Raw genomic sequence first — 17,210 nt, 5'->3', positions numbered from 1 at the left:
AGTTTGAGTCCCAGCACTGCAGTTACTTAGCTGAATGATCCTAGATGAGTTCACTGATGTCTCTGTCTCTTCCTATCTGTAAAATGAAGATCATAGTGGGACCCACCACTAGTTTTGCTGTGGGGATCAATATTTTTAAAGTGCTTAGAACAGTTTCTGACTCAGAATAAAAGGTCTGTACGTTTTTGTTTCATTTAAAAATACTATTCCCTAAGTTTGGCTTTCTGGGTATGAGGTATTGGGAATTGAAGGGTGTGGCAGACATGCTCTAAGGGGACACCCATGATTCCTTCCTCCTGGATTGTATAATCCCTTCCCCTTGAGTGTGGCAAGGACCTGTGACTTGCATCTAACTCACAGAATAAGGAGAAGGTGATGGGTGTCGCTCCCGTAAATATGCTATGCTGTATGACAAAGGTAACGGGTCCCATAATCGGGCTACGTTAAGACTTCTTGCTAGAAGGCTCACGTTCACTTTGGCTGGGCCTTAAAGAAACAAACTGCCATGAAGCGAACTGCCTACAGAGAGGGCCACGTGGCAGGGAACTTCATGCATCTTCTAGGAGCTGACAGTGGCCTGGAGCCAACAAAAATGGAAACAAACAAATCCCCTGAAGTTTGCAGTCCTACAGCACAAGGAAATAATTCCGTTCCATTCCAGCCTCCGGATGAGCATGCAGCCCAGTAAGACCCGGAAGCAGAAAATCCAGCTCAGCCCTGGCCCATATGCTGACTTCAGCCCTTATGAGAGACCCTGAGCCAGAAACTGCAGAGGTTGAAGAAAAACACAACCATTCTGACGGGTCTCACTTTACGTTCATAACCACCACGTGAATACTGTATATTGTACTTTCCTAGTCTGCTCTTGTCACCTTTCTTCTAGGTGACCATTTCACACGTGTTCTCCCTCAGAACTCTATGATAACCTCCCCCACACTCGCTCTCAGCAGATATCCTTGCAACTCGTCATTGAAAAAACTGAGAACTTGCCCAAGCTCCAGCCACCCCATCCGTCCATCTCCCTCTATCTGTACCCATATTTTTATCTTATCTCTAAGTATTTGGAATACATGGTCCACAGTCCAATCCCTCTACTTATGAGCTACGGCCCATCTCCTCTTGCCCACCCGAAGGTATCACTCCAGTACTTGGCTTGCTAAAAGATATCTCAAAATTAACATGTCTAACTGAATCCTGATCTATTCCTATTTTCCCACCTCATCCCACTTCTTTCAGTCTTCCTTACCTCTGTATTTCCTCCATGCTTATGGTTGCTCGGGCCAAAAACCTTAGACTCATCCTTGGCACCTTCTCTCATCCCAGATCCAATCTACATGTGTCCCACAGGCTCTGTCTTCAGCAGGTACTCAGGGTCCTACCAGTTCTCACCACTGCTTTCCCTCATCCTAGTCTAGTCACCATCATCGCTTCCCTGGATCATGGCAGTAGCCTCCCAGCAGGACTCCTTGTTTCTACCCTTACCCCTCTCCAGCCCATTCTCAATGGAGCAGTCAGAATGATCTCTGGGGTTACATCACTCCTCTGCTCAAAAACCTCTACTGGCTTCTCATCTCAGTTGGAGTAAAGTGCAAAATCGTCAAACAACCCACAAGGTCCAACAGGGTCACCCACACACACACACACTTCTCTCCCTAACTCCTCCCTTTGTACTTTCCATATCCTGCCCTGCTTCACCCAGACCCGAGCTGCACTGGAGCTTAGAATCGGTCCTGAGAGCAGTGGGAAGCTTCTGGTGAGTTCTGTAAGCCATGCTTCTATCTTCTCTGCCTTTAATACGGAACAAAAGATGGAAGATGTCACAGCCTGTGCACCCTATGGGCATCAGTCTCTTATATCATAAAATTGTTGTGATGAGCCTTGCAGCCTCTAGCAAGGGCACAAATTCCCCTTTGCATAGCTGGTATTGCTTGGGACCCCTTTCTTATTTTCCTTTTTGGGGTGGAAAAAAAGATTAAAAGCAGAAAATTCAAATACTGGACATTTTAAATATTTTTAGAAGCTCTTCTTAATTTTATCATGTAAGTATTATAAACATTAAAATTGGGAATGAACAAAAGAGAGAAGGAAAGAAGGGAAGGAAGCAGGGAGGAGGGAAGGACGGGAGAGATGGGAGAGGGAGAGAGGAAGGAGGGAAGACATGGGTAGAGACAAAAGGAAAAGAAAATCACCCCCAAGGGCCTGCCATATAAAACAGTTCCTATTCCCAGTTATGATTTCTAAGTACTTTTTGAACTCCAACACCCCAACCCTGCCCAGGATTGGGAGAAGCAGCACCTTCTCAGACATAATTTCGTGCAGCTCATCACGCCCTGCCCCAGCCGAGCTCACTTCTCACCCACAAGTCTTAGAACAGACATCCTGGAGTCTGCTTGTGAACCCACGACTTTGCTGGCATTTCACGCAAGTAACTGACTACACTTGTCTTGGCCATAAGGCTGCTATTAAAAGAGATTCTGGTTCTTCTCTTGATAGGAAAAGAATAAATTCAGTTGCACTGTATTTTTAGCAGTTATAATGAATAAGTGATAACATATAAATGGGATACCCAATATGGAATAAATCCTTTTGGGGCACCTGGCTGGCTCAGTTGGTGGAGCATGCAACTCTCGATCTCAGGGTTGTGAGTTCAAGCCCCACATTGGATGTAGAGATTACTTAAAATTTTGAATTTAAATTTTAAAAAACCAGAATAAATCCTTTTGATTGAAGTGAACATACAAAGTCTTCCACTCACAAGAACCCCTGACTAAATTACATGATGATTCAATTCCACTGATATCCCTTTGAGCTTTTTAAAGATTGGTGTGGCGGCGCCTGGGTGGCACAGTGGGCTGAGCGTCCGACTCTTGGTTTCAGCTCAGGTCCTGACCTCAGGGTTGTGGGATCAATGGGCTCCTCCCTCAGCATGGAGTCTGGTTGAGATTCTCCCTTTCTCCCCTCTGCCCCTCCCCCCAATAAATAAATAGATAGACAGATAGATAGATATTGTTGTGTCCTTTATTTATATATCTGGTGCTGCATATGCTATCCTGTTCATATTAGGTTTTATTACCTCTATTTTGTAAAGCTGGGATATTTTGCTTAGAGGTCTTATTTTATTAAATAACTGTTTAAAGATTACTATTTGTTATTAGCCACAGAAGACAACAGTTGTAGGCCACGATTTAGTACACAGAAATAGTAATTTGTGGAAAAATAATTTAGAACTATGAAAATATAAATGGAACTTTGCACATGGCAGTTGGTGATTCACCTGATTATAGCTGGTTTGGATTATTTTTAGGATGAAGAAAGCAAGCATCAAATTAACAAACTGTGTGAAATATTTCCAATTGTGTGCTTGAAAGTTTTCTGACCACAAAAATTAAGAACATCTTCTAGTAATCATTCTGTCCATTTTTCCCATCACCCATTCTCTTCACAGTTAATCCGGTAAAAGTGCTGACGAGCTATATCCTAAACATGATTTATTGTTCCAAGACTGGCAGATTTCTAAATTATCAATATTACATATATTGACAACAGTTGATACGCACAGCAAAGTACATTTCAGACAAATTTAGCCCAATATTTGCTTCAGTAATGTATGCAAATCCTTTAGTAATTTATAAACTAAACTATAGATAAATTTCCATGATTTCTTAGATGCTTGGAAATATTAAGGGACTTCTGCAAGGTGCTCTTCACTTTCCCTGTGGATTCTCCCCTCTGCCGTCCCCTCCTTTCGGCCTGCCCTACGCCCTTCATGATTTCCTGAAGCAGGCCTGCTAGCAACGACTTCTCTAAGTCTTTCTTAATCTGGGGATATTTTTAATGTGCCTTCAGTTTTTGAGGCCTAGTTCTCCCTCATATGAAGGTCACCCATTTATTTCTGAGCAAATTTGCTGATTCTACAGACAGTGCCACTGGATGTGGGTTTCTCGCTTTCTGCCCAGATCAATGCAGCTCCCTCCGGCAGTGAGGCTGCTGCTGTGCCCAGCCAGCCCCACCTCCGTGGCAGTGACACGCCAGTGGGGCTGGGGGAAGCATCCTGTGCAAGAAGACTGTGGTTGTTCACTGTGTGTGCAGAAGTTCGAGTTCAGCAGTCTCATAAATACATGCTCCTTAATTTGCGGTCTGTGCTCTTTCACCAGAGCCCTGAAATACTTGTTTTTTCAACATTCTTGCCCCGTTTTATCGTTGTTTTTTGAGGGAGAGGATTTGCTGCCAGAAGGGCTGTCTTGGATTCAAACAGAATAGATTCTCAAAGGGCTGAATCTTAGAACAGCCCTTGATTGGTAATTTTGGCAGCTGGAGGCAGCAGTGGTAATGGTCCTATCTTATCAAAGAAGTTTATTGCTCTAGACGGTCTCATTGTTACCTAATTTTTCCTGCTGGAAGTTTAGCCAGTTCCTTTTTTACCAGAGATTAAAGGGACTTGTATTTACTGAGCATGTACTAGGGTACCGGCCTGATATATTCTCACATGTACGATTTCTCTTTAAAATAATGATTTTAGGGGCTCAGTCATTTAGGGTGGCTCAGTCATTAGGCATCTGCCTTCGGCTCAGGGCATGATCCCGGCCTTCTGGGATCCAGCCCCACATTGGGCTCCTCCACTGGGAGCCTGCTTCTTCCTCTCCCACTCCCCCTGCTTGTGTTCCCTGTCTCGCTGGCTGTCTCTCTGTGTCAAATAAATAAATAAAATCTTTAAAAATAAATAAATAAAAAATAAAAAATAATAACATAAAATAATGATTTTAGGCTCTTTATAACAATAATTGCAACATGTGCTTGTTTTTGAAAATTTGACAAATACAGAAAAGAGTTCCCTCTCCAGAAACATTTTATAATGTCACCTAGAGAAAGACATACTCAACACTATAGTCTATTTTCCCCTGCCCCTCCCCTCTCTCTGTGTGTGTGTGCCTATGTGCCTGTTGTGATATTAGCTGTAGAGGGTGAGAAATAAATCTACTGCTTTCCTTGCAAGATCATTGCCCTGCCCTCAGGAGACGTATCTAGAAAAAAGCTGCCACGGCCAATGTCAAAGAGGTTACAGCCTGTGTTCTCTTCTAGGATTTTTATGGTTTCAGGTGTCACAGTTAGGTCTTTCGTCCATTTTGAATTCATTTTGGTGTGTGGTGTAAGAAAGTGGTCCAGTTTCATTCTTTGGCATGCTGCTGCCCGGTCTTCCCAACACCATTTGTTGAAAAGATGGCCTTTTTCCCATTGCATGTTCTTGCCTCCTTTGTTGAAGAGCAATTGATCGTATAATCATGGGTTTATTTCTGGGCTCTCTTTTCTGCTCCATTGATCTATGTATCTATTTTTTATGCCAGTACCTTGATGTTTTGCTTTCTACAGCTTTGTAATATAACTTGAAGTCCGGAATTGTGATGTCTTCAGGTTTGCTTTTCTTTATCAAGATTGCTTTGGCTATTCAGGGTCTTTCATGGTTCCATACAAATATTACAATTGTTTGTTCAAGCTCCGTGAAAAATGCTGTTGGGATTTTGATACATATTAAATGTGTAGATTGCTTTGGGTAGTACAGATGTTTTAACAATGTTTGTTCTTCGAATCCAAGAGCATGGAACGTCTTTCCATTTCTTTGCGTCCTCTTTAATTTCTTTCATCAATATTTTATAGTTTTCAGAGTACAGGTCTTTCACCTCTTTGGTTAGGTTCATTCCTAGGCATCTTATTATTTTTGGTGCAATTGTAAATGGAAAGGAAACAATAAACAAAACTAAAAGATAACCTACTGAATGGGAGAAGATATTGACAAAGGGTATATCCAATAAAGGGTTAGCATCCAAAATATATAAGGAACTTATAAAACTCAACACCCAAAAAACAATTAATCCAATTTAAAAATGGGCAGAAGTCATGAACAAACATTTCTCCGAAGAAGACATCCAGATGACCAACAGATACATGAAAAGAGCCTCCACATCCCTCAGCATCAGGGTAATGGAAATCAAAGCCACAATGAGATACCACCTCGCACCAGTCAGAATGGAGAAAATCAAGCACACAAGAAACAACGAGGATTGGTGAGGATGAGGGTAACCCTTGTGCACTGCTGGTGGGAATGCAAACTGGTACAGCCACTCTGGAAAACAGTACGGAGGTTCCTCAAAAAGTTAAAAAAATAAAACTACTCTAAGATCCAGTGATTGCACTGCTGACTATTTACCCAAAGAATATAAGAGCACTAATTCAAAGGGATACATACACCCCTATGTTTATAGCAACATTATTTACAGTCGCCAAGATAGGACAGCAGTCCATGTCCATCAGCTGATGAATGAATAAAGATGTGGTGTATGTATATAATGGAATATCCCTCAGCCATCAGGAAGAAATTTGCCATTTGCAATGGCATGGATGGAGCCAGAGAGTATCATGCTAAGCGCAATAGGTAAGAGAAAGACAAATACCACACGATTTCACTCATATGTGGAATGTAAGAAACAAAACAGATAAGCAAAGAGAAAAAGAGAGAGACACAAACCAAGAAACAAACTCTTAACTCTAGAGAACAGAGGGGGGAGGGGGTTTAAACAGGTGATGGGGATTAAGGAGCACACTTGTCATGATGAGCACCGGTGTTGTGTGAAAGTGTCGAATCACTGTATTGCACACCTGAAACTAATATTACACTGTATGTTAACTGGAATTAGAATAAAAATTAAAAAAAAATAAAAAGATCATTGTCCTCTTCCAAGGTTCTGAGGCTTGTAAAAATCTTTGTTCTTATCCCAGCTGCTGGGGGTAGAAGAGACAGCCACGCCACCCGTGAGCTCGAGCGCTACAACATACATTTTGGTGACACAGAGATAAAGCAAAGATTCTGCTCTTTCGGGACAAACCAGACTTGTTTTGCTCCAACAAATTATATTGTTCTCTGTATGGAAAATTTATCGTCATCGTGGATATGTATTTTATCCTCTAAGAAATTTTTTTAAGATCAATATGGATTGAGCTGCTTGGCTCTTAAAAATTACCGTTGGCGCCATCAGGAGAAAGCGCAGACCAGAGGAAAAAAGAATTTTAATCTGAGATGGTGCTTCCCCTTCTTTTTAGGAAACACAAAGTAATTTACAGGCGGGCCCAGGAAAAAGCAAATGCTTCAAGAACCGAGGTAGGTTGTTCAGAAGCAGACAGATCAACAATCTTTAAGGTTTTGTTTTGCTTTTTTGCTTTAGATGCCATGTTCCCAAGCCAGGGAGGGTAGGCTGCCCTTGGTTCGTTAGTATGGAGCTCATTCTTTAGGTGAGGTCAGCAAGCAAGCATTGGCTGCTCTCACCAGGGGGGAAGCTGAATAGACTGGAGCATCCCTGCGTCCCCATCACCCACACTCCAGAAAGGAGAGCTGGTTCCTCTTCCCCCAGGAATGGACACTGACTGAGTGGGAGAGAGCCATCATTTGCAGCTAACCGAAGCCTGAGGCGTTCCCCTTAAATGCTGAGGATAGGACTGAGAAGAAAAAGTTCTTTCTCCAGAAGATGGGACGGAATTTCCCCAGAGAACAGCAGCCTTGGGGGCACTCAGCTGAGAGACTCCGAAGGCGAGGCTCTGAGAGAACAGTAACTGCAGGAAGAGGGGAGAAGGTGTTTATGAAAACCTAGATCCGTCGGTGTGTGGACCCTGGGGAGGTCCTGCTCCGGGCTCCATCCAAGCTAAGGGATCAGTGTAAGAAGCACTTGGCGGGGGGGGGGGGGGGGGGGGGGGGGGGGGGAGGCGCCTGGGTGGCACAGTGGTTGAGCATCTGCCTTCGGCTCAGGGCGTGATCACGGCGTTATGGGATCGAGCCCCACATCAGGCTCCTCCGCTGGGAGCCTGCTTCTCCCTCTCCCACTCCCCCTGCTTGTGTTCCCTCTCTCGCTGGCTGTCTCTATCTCTGTCAAATAAATAAATAAATAAAATCTTTAAAAAAAAAAAAAAGAAGCACGTGGGGACTACACCAGAGTTAAAAACCGTATCAGAGGGACGAAATATGTGCCCCAACTGTGCTGAGGCTTTTTAATCTCCAGAAATCAACATATTTTTATTGTCCCAACAAAATCAGCCCAAAGGCAGAAAACCAGGTGACCACTTGACGCTCTACCGAACTACCGAACGAACACATTCTTGAGTCTACAGGGCGTTCGGCTCCTTACTTCCACGCGTGAATCGGTGAGTATCTCTACATAGTTCAAAAGCCCATTAAATTGCTCCCCCAAAGAAAAGATGAATTCTAACGAGAGCTATAAAGGGCAGCTTATAAAACTGTTAACATTTTTACAATCTGTGATGGCCACTGAAAAGCTCTTTCAGAATTATATAGGGTTCCCTAGTTTCTCGTTCAAGGCTTAGACCTAGGATCTGAATGATCCCATCTAAAATATATACCTTTCAAATTCAATGGCGATGATCCCAGGGTCCTAGGATCGAGTCCTGCAATGGGCTCCCTGCTCACCAAGGAGCCTGCTTCTTCCTCTGCGTGCTGCTCCCCCTGCTTGTGCTCTGTCTCTCATTGTCTCTCTCATGCTCGCTAGCTCTATCTCAAATAAATACATAAAATTTTAAAAAATAATAAATTCAATGGTGATTTTATGACAAAGCGTGTCTTTAGGTAGGAAATATGCAAATAGGAAAATATCCAAACAGGAAAAGTAACTTCCATATGGAATACACATTCCCTGGACTAGAAAGCGGAGGGTTGTGCTGTCCTGCGGGCTCAGGCGGGTCTTGTGGCCGGGTTGCTCACTCAGCACGGCCAGGAAAAACTGCTCTCTTCTACAGATGGGCTTCGAGCTTTCCTCAGGTAGTTCTAACAGAGCTAACGGTCACCGGGCTTACCTTTTACAGAGAACTTTATTTTTCCATCAGAAGGCTGTGGCTTCAAGTTGCTAAGGAACTTTGGAAGGGCTGAGCGCAGAGGGGTGTGGAAATAACGAGAAGCCTGTGAGCCAGACGACCAGAAGGTTGAGATGCGTCACAGCTGGATCCAGTTCATGTCCGTCATTACTTGCCTCTTGTTTTCCCTTGAAAACTAAAAAATTAATGTCCCAGATCATGTTCTTGGAACTCAAAGAAATATCATGAGTAATGAATAAGTGTGAATTTTACCCAAGAAATGTCGTCTACCTACGTACAGTGTATGGACGTGGGTACACACAGGAAATCACTCAATCTCGTTCAAGCCAATTGTGAAAACTATAATTAAAGAGAGACTTAGGGTCTGAAATTCTGGCCACACCAGGGATAGACTGAATGAGGCCACAGAATTTCACTCTTGACATGTTAACCAGCTTCAGAAACAAGTGGCCCCCACAGGCCCACACCGCATCGACAGTAGAATATTCTTTGTACATTAATCATCCTCCAACTTACCAAGTTTCTCATCCTAAAGTAATAATTCCCTTCCACCTATTCCCACAGCTATATGCTATAAGCAAAACAAAGGCTCGTTATCTAGGAGGGAAAAGGTAGTATTGAAACCCCAAACCAAAATCTTATCCACATCCACACCTAAACCTGACAGTGAAATTGTATGAATGAGCTTAGCTTTAATATACAGTGATTTTTACATGAAATAAAAATTTGATAGCTGCAATATTTATTTTTTGCCCACAACATCAAAGAGTAAAAACATATAATTTGGGGGTAGCTGGGCACTCAATCAGTTGAGCAGTTAACTCTGGATTTCGGCTCAGGTCATGATCTCAGGATTGTGAGATCAAGCCCCATATCAGGCTCCCCACTCAGTGGGGACTCTGCTTGGGATTCTCTCCCTCTGCCCCTTCTCCCACCCTCACCCCCCTCAAATAAATAAATAAAAATTTAAAATATATATATAATTTATATTTAATCATTCTTTCACAGGCTTGAGAACTTAAAGAATAAAAACAGTGGGGCACCTGGGTGGCTCAGCTGGTTAAGCATCTGACTCCTGATTTCTGTTCAGGTCACGATCTGAGGGATTGAGCCCTGAGTTGGGCTCTGCACTAGGCGTGCTTGAGATTCCCTCTCTCCCTCTCCCTCGGGCCCCCACGCCCACCTCTCAAGTGGGAGCTCTCTCTCTTCCTCTCTCTCAAAAAAGAAAAAAAAAAGTTACCTATCACCAAAGCACCAACCTCCAAGTTCTCTTTCTTGGCTCTAACCTGAAAGTCAGATGCTGAGGTCCTTGAGGGGACGGCAGCAATGATAAGAGAGTGTTCTTCCACAAGCTGGGAGCCAGCTCGGATTCCAAGTGTTGAGGGGGAACGCTTAGTCCCCGCTCCTGACATTCTATATGGAAGGAGCTCCCTTAATCTCATCTCGCCTTACTTAGATCTCCCTCCCCTTACTCATTTCCAGAGGAACAGGAGTGGAACAGGGCATGCACGGCTCTTGTTTCTGCAGAGGTCAGCCATTTGGTAAGCGTCAGTTCGGTAAGGCAGCTCCGCACCTGCAGGAGGAGACTGCCCCTGAGTGTTAAGTCTGTCCAAGAGTCTGGTGCGACATTAGGAAGCTTGTTGGAGCCAGGGACCGAAATTACATTCTCCAGCTGTCAGCCAACAGTGGCCATTTGATCACTGCCGGCCTGGTGACTTCATATTGGTAAGTTCAGGACTTGGCTCAGAAGAGAGGAGTAATATATATATTTTTTAACTTCCCTCATTCCCTGGCAGAAGTAATCACAGCATTCCTATGACAACACATCCTTTTAGCTATAAGATGAGTAAGACACAGTCACCGCTCTTAGAGGTCTCACAGTGGGAATGGGAAGAAACAGAGGAATGTTATTTAATGTGAAGAAATGCTAATAGAGGTGGAGCACAAGAGTCACTGGGGCAGGAAGGGAGGAGTAGTTGACTCAGCCCAGCAACCGCATGTTGACAAAGATAGTGGTACATGGGCTGATTCTGGAAGGATGAGCCGTGGCTGGCCAAGCGGTGATGTGCAGGAACAGAGGGAGCGCTCTCGGCAGACCCTGTAATGCTGGCTCTGACACCCGAGGCAGGGCTGGGCGTGCGGAGAGGAGTTTGGTAAACATGGGAGGTAACTGGAATGCTTGTTAAAAACACCGAGGACCGAGTCCTACCACAAATGCACTGATCCAGAAGGAGTAACCTGGGAATGTGTATTTTTAATCAGCACCCCGGGTAATTTTTTGATCAAGAAAGTTTAGGGATCACTGCCTAAATTTGGGGAGCCAATGAAGAGCTTCAAGAGTTAGAGGAATCAGATCAGAACAGAATTTTTAACTCCATGACGACGATGGAACTTAAAGGCGGGAAGATCTCTATAATAGTTTCAACAAGAGAGTAAGAGGGTCCCAAACATGCTGCTGACAATGGGTATGAAATTCAGGGACAAAATGTGAGAGATATTTAAGGTGTTAGGGGGCAGGACTTAACTGACTGCATGTCGACAGTGAAGGAGAAGACCTAGAGGTCTCCAGCGTGTCTGATGCAGGTCACTGCGTGGCTGGGCTAGTCCCAGGAGACAGAATACGGGTATCTCCTTAGCTCATGAGCAATTGGACCGGGTATCTCCTTAGCTCATGAGCAATTGGACCTTCAGTAAGCACTGTCCCCTTTCCAAAGGACAAGTCCACAATAGTCTTCGCAGACTGTAATTCAATATCTGATCATATCTTATTGATCTAGAATGGACCCTTAAAAACCCTGTGCCAGTTACACAAGGTCTTCTGGTCATTTGTGACCGGGCTTACCGAAAGCCAGAGTGTTTAAATGTGGCTGGAACTTTAACTATGGGCAGTCACATCCCATCAGTGGATGGAGAAGCAGAGGGGAGACAGTCGTAGTAATAGTACTAGCAGGAAGAGGAGGAGAATAAAGCAGGCACACCCTCAAAGTAGCAGAGAGGAAGAAATGAATCAGAGAAAGCACTGGCACCTTCCCAGTTTCTGGGTCCTACCCGTTTGAGCCCCAGCTGCACTGTTACTCTTGAACTCCATCAACTCAACCGTGGCCTTATAGAAATGCTTTTGGGTTTTGGTCTATTCAGCTCAGCTAGTACTACTTTGCTATTTGCAATACAGGCATAAAGACAGCATGTTGGGTTGGGGACATATCAAGACTTTAGGTATCCACAGGACATTCAAATGGAGTTGTCTAGTAAGATGTTTGACATGTTGGTCTGGTGCACAAGAAAAGGGGGGATGGTTGGGATGAAATAAATTATGTGCCTGTGTTTGGCATAAAAGTTGAGGCTAAATGAGAATGGCTGTGGTCACCTAGATAGATCATGAGGAAAGAGATAAAAAATATAAGCTATCTAGCACACCTGGGTGGCTCAGTCAGTTAAGTGTCGCCTTCAGCTCAGGTCATGATTCCAGGGTCCTGGGATCAAGCTCCGCATCAGGCTCCCTACTCGGTGGGGAGTCTGCTTCTCCCTCTCCTGCTCCTCTCCCCTGCTTGTGCGCTCATGCACTCTCTTTCTCTGTCTTGTTCTCTCTCAAAAAGCTAAAAATAGAGCTACCTTATGACCCAGCAATTGCACTACTGTGTATTTACCCCAAAGATACAGATGTAGTGAAAAGAAGGGGCACATGCACCCCAATGTTCATAGCAGCAGTGTCCACAATAGGCAAACTGTGGAAGGAGCCGAGATGCCCTTCAACAGATGAGTGGATAAAGAAGATGTGATTCGTATATACAATGGAATATTATTCAGCCATCAGAAAGGATGAATACCCACCATTTGCTTTGACATGGATGGAACTGGAGGGGATTATGCTAAGTGAAGTAAGTCAAAGAGAGTAGTAGAACATAAGGAATAGCATGGAGGACATTAGGAGAAGGAAGGAAGGGAAAAATGAAGGGGAGAAATCAGAGGGGGAGACGAATGAACCATGAGAGACTATGGACCCTGGGAAACAAACTGAGGGTTTCAGAGGGGAGGGGGTGGGGGGATGGGCTAGCCCGGTGATGGATATCAAGGAGAGCACGTATTACAATGAGCACTGGATGTTATACACAAACAATGAATCATGGAACACTACATCAAAAACTAATGAAGTACTGTATGGTCACTAACATAACATATATATATATATATATATAGTTGGGCAGAGGAGAAGGAAACCATGTTCCAACCTGGGCTGTGCAGTATGGTACCACCAGTTCCATGAGTCTGTCAAATAAATAAAATCTTTAAAATATATATATACAAGCTATCTAGACACTAAAATGATTGTAGAGGAGAGTTAAAGACTTGTTATTTCTGAGGGAGTAGAAATGGTCCTTTAGGGTTGTGGCTAAAAGCAGAATTTTCCATAACTCTTAGAATTATTAAGTATGATTAAGGTCTATAAACATTATAATTAATCTAATAATACTAGAAGTAATGAGTAATGACGGACAGTATTAGAGAGAAACCTCCACATTGAACTTCATAGAATAGTACTAACCCAGATGAGCAAGAACACCCCCACTCATGCCTCCCATTCCCGTTCAGGAAAAATCAACTACTAATGGACAACTTTGATGACCCCCATCACCCACTTCCCAGAATGCAGAGATCCAGGATGTAACACAACTGACCTTGCTGAAGAAACTGGGAAAGATTTCTTCGTTTAACTACCAATGGGGACCAGAAACGCCTCAGTGAGTCAAAAACTTTACCGCACCTCATAAATCAGCAGCGGCCCTGGGATTTTGTCTGGGATGATTTCCAAACATGTGTTAAGCATTATTTGTCATGGAACTTTGTGCAATAAAAAGTCTATTTTTTTTGTTAAATGATCACTAAGACATTTGTCAATTACGACGGTTCTTTGGGTCCTACTGCTCCTTCCTTTTCCTCTTAAAGTCACACATTCCAATTAAAATATTTTTTGGAAGTTCGGGCCCTAAAACACACGCCATTTTCAGCATGCCGTTCCTCTGCCCCCAAATCCATGTTCAGTGACACAGTAAAAAGACAGGAGGGGGGTACCTGGCTGGCTCAGTTGGTGGAACATGCAAATCTTGATCTCGGAGGTGTGAGTTCGAGCCCCACATTAGGTGTAGAGATTACTTCAAAATTAAAAAAAAAAAAATCTTTAAAAAAAAATGAAAGACAGGAGGGAAACATACTCTGTTTTTTCCAAATTCTCTTTGAGCATGGAATTTATAAGAAAAAGTATAATTCGAAACAGAATCTTAAAAAAATCTATCATGGGTCTGTACATCATTAGCAATTAACGTATTAAATTTTTGAGGCATAGTCTTGAAGGGAGTTAGTTAATTTTTTGTGTATTTATTATTCTGTCACACACGTTCAAGTACTTAGTAATTATAATTCTGCTTTCCTCTTCAGTCATAACTGAGGCATGCAAATGACAACACATACAGTCCAGTCGATATTGTTTCCCCTAAAAAAACACACTTTTAAATAAGTGTTAGCATTTATTAAATTGCAAGACTAGGGACAGATTTGGTTATACAATCCAAACCAGTTTTCCCCAAACTCTTCTGCAGAACATGAACATCCCACAAATTTTAAATAGATGTTAAAGGGACGCCTGGTGGCTCCGTCAGTTGAGCATCCGACACTTGATTTCGGCTCAGGTCACAAGCTCAGGGTCGTGAGATTGAGCCCCACATTGGGCTCTGTGCTCAGCGTGGAGTCTGCTCGTCAACCTCTCCCCCTACTCCTCCCACCCCCCTCTTGTGCGCTTTCTCTTTCAAATAAGTAAAATCTTTTTAAAAAATAGACATTAAATACCAAAGACTTTTGACCGGGTCCTGGGTATGGGGGGAAAAGGTTCTGTAAGACATTGAGACAATGGAGAAAAACTGAATATGGGCTGTACACTGGGGGCTTCTGTATCACCACCAAATTCTGAGGATGCGATAAAGTATCACGGTTACAGAGGGCAATGTCTCTTCGTAGGACAGGCATCCTGGAGTCCATAGGGGTCGAATGTCATGATACCTGCAACTTTCAAATAGTTCACAAAAAACGTTACGTTTATCTATGGCCATAAATGGGGAAGAGCAAGAGGTAAAACAAACGCAGCCAACGTTAACAACAGGTGAGTCGAGGTAAAGGGTATGTTGGGACGATCTGTACTATCCTTCCATCTCTTTGTTTCAATAGGGCTCCTATGCAAGACTGCTCCGGGGAACCTGGGGGAAAGCACGCAATACCTGCAACTTCCTCAGCCTCGGGATATTGTCATCCTACCCCGCTCCCAAGCTGCTCCTGATACGGGTGCTCCAAGGACACAGTTGGGAAAAAGCTGAACGGAAGACCAGGAAGCCCTGCTCTGCTGCACTTCCTGCTTAACGGGTCACTGGACTTTCGTTCTTAATGGTGAGCATTCACAGGCTTGATCCTTTCTCTCACAACACTTAAACATGTTTTTAAGACTTTTTTTTTTTTTTTAATTTGACAGAGAGAGAGACAGCCAGCGAGAGAGGGAACACAAGCAGGGGGGGTGGGAGCGGAAGAAGCAGGCTCCCAGCAGAGGAGCCTGATGTGGGGCTCGATCCCAGGACTCCGGGATCACGCCCGGAGCCGAAGGCAGATGCTTAATGACTGAGCCACCCAGGCGTCCCAATATTTAAACATGTTTTTAAATGCACTTAAACATATGGCTTGCCTTTTTAAGCAAACCAAAAAAAAAAAAAGTATAATGGCATATTAGGCTCCCAAGGTCTCTACGGCCACATCTGTCCACTCAGGTGACCAAATGTGTTTGCGACCTTTGTAAATTGCCCATTTTTATCTAAAATGCAGTTATTTTTTTTTTAGATTTTATTTATTAAAAAAATAAGATTTTATTTATCTGAGAGAGAACCCGAGCAGGGGGAGTGGCAGAGGGAGAGGGAGAAGCAGGGAGCAGGGAGCCCACCATGGGGTCTCTTTCCCAGGATGCTGGGATCATGACCATTATTATTTCATATGTAAATCTATTGAAGCATAATATAGACATTATATGTAATTTATAAAACACAAATATAATTTATTAATACACATAATAGGTTCGATACATGGAAAATAGACCTTTGAAAACAGTTTAATGATTATGTGTTACAAACTCCCGCATAGTCCAACCTATAAATCAAGAATTTTTTATTAACATATAACGTATTGTTCCAGGGGTACAGGTCTGTGATTCAACAGTCTTACACAATACACAGCGCTCACCACAACACATACCCTCCCCAATGTCCATCACCCAACCACCCCATACCTCCCACCCCCGCTCCACTCCAGCAACCCTCAGTTTGTTTCCTGAGATTGAGTCTCTTATGGTTTGTGTCCTTCTCTGGTTTCTTCTTGTTTCATTCTTTTCTCTCTTCCCCTATGATCCTCTGCCTTGTTTCTCAAATTCCACGTTATCAGTGAGATCATATGATAATTGTCTTTCTCTGATTGACTTATTTTGCTTAGCATAGTTCCCTCTAGTTCCATCCATGTCATTGCAAATGGTAAGATTTCATTTTTTGATGGCTGCATAATATTCCATTGTACATATATACTACATCTTCTTTATCCATTCATCTGTCGATGGACATCTGGGCTCTTTCCATAGTTTGGGTATTATGGACATTGCTGCTATAAACATTGGGGCACAGGTGCCCCTTCGGATCACTACATTTGTATCTTTGGGGTAAATACCCAGTAGTGCAATTGCTGAGTCGTAGGGTAGCTCTATTTTCAACTTTTTCAGGAACCTCCACACTGTTTTACAGAGTGGCTGCACCAGCTTGCATTCCCACCAACAGTGTAGGAGGGTTCCCCTTCCTCCACATCCTTACCAACATCTGTTATTTCATGACTTGTTAATTTTAGCCATTTGGACTGGTGTGAGGTGGTATCTCATTGTCGTTTTGATTTGTATTTCCCTGATGCTGAGTGATGTTGAGCACTTTTTCATGTGTCTGTTGGCCATTTGTATGTCTTCTCTACAGAAATGTCTGTTCATGTCTTCTGCCCATTTCTTGATTGGATTATTTGTTATTTGGGTGTTGAGTTTAATAAGTTCTTTATAGATTATGGATACTAGCCCTTTATCTAATATGTCATTTGCAAATATCTTCTCCCACTCTGCTGGTTGTCTTTTGGTTTTGTTGACTGTTTCCTTTGCTGTGCAATAGCTTTTTATCTTTACGAAGATAAAATATGAAGATATTAAAAATTGCAGAATAGTGAAGTACAATAAAAACACCCTGTATTTGTAAATTGGAAATTTGCTTCGCAAATTCACATTAAGAAGG

The 17,210-nt window shown here is 43.1% G+C and overlaps 1 long non-coding RNA gene across 2 annotated transcripts; it reads left to right on the top strand.

Annotated features, from left to right (window-relative positions):
- The first annotated feature begins 1,621 nt into the window (after window positions 1–1,621).
- LOC123800080 (uncharacterized) lies at window positions 1,622–15,299 on the top strand. Of its 2 annotated transcripts, none has more exons than XR_006781814.2 (5): window positions 1,622–1,753; window positions 6,772–7,150; window positions 8,078–8,184; window positions 13,459–13,607; window positions 15,085–15,299. It is a non-coding gene; the product is annotated as an uncharacterized LOC123800080 (long non-coding RNA). The 2 variants fall into 2 exon arrangements; XR_006781815.2 differs by having other exon boundaries at window positions 1,670–1,753; window positions 7,093–7,150.
- The last annotated feature ends 1,911 nt before the right edge of the window (window positions 15,300–17,210 follow it).

Source organism: Ursus americanus, chromosome 2, assembly GCF_024610735.1.
Source record: "Ursus americanus isolate L20-20 chromosome 2, mUrsAme1.1.p, whole genome shotgun sequence".
NCBI classification, from domain to species: domain Eukaryota; kingdom Metazoa; phylum Chordata; class Mammalia; order Carnivora; family Ursidae; genus Ursus; species Ursus americanus.
The sequence above is the reverse complement of the archived record's forward strand: the minus strand, read 5'-3'. Positions and strand labels throughout refer to the sequence as shown.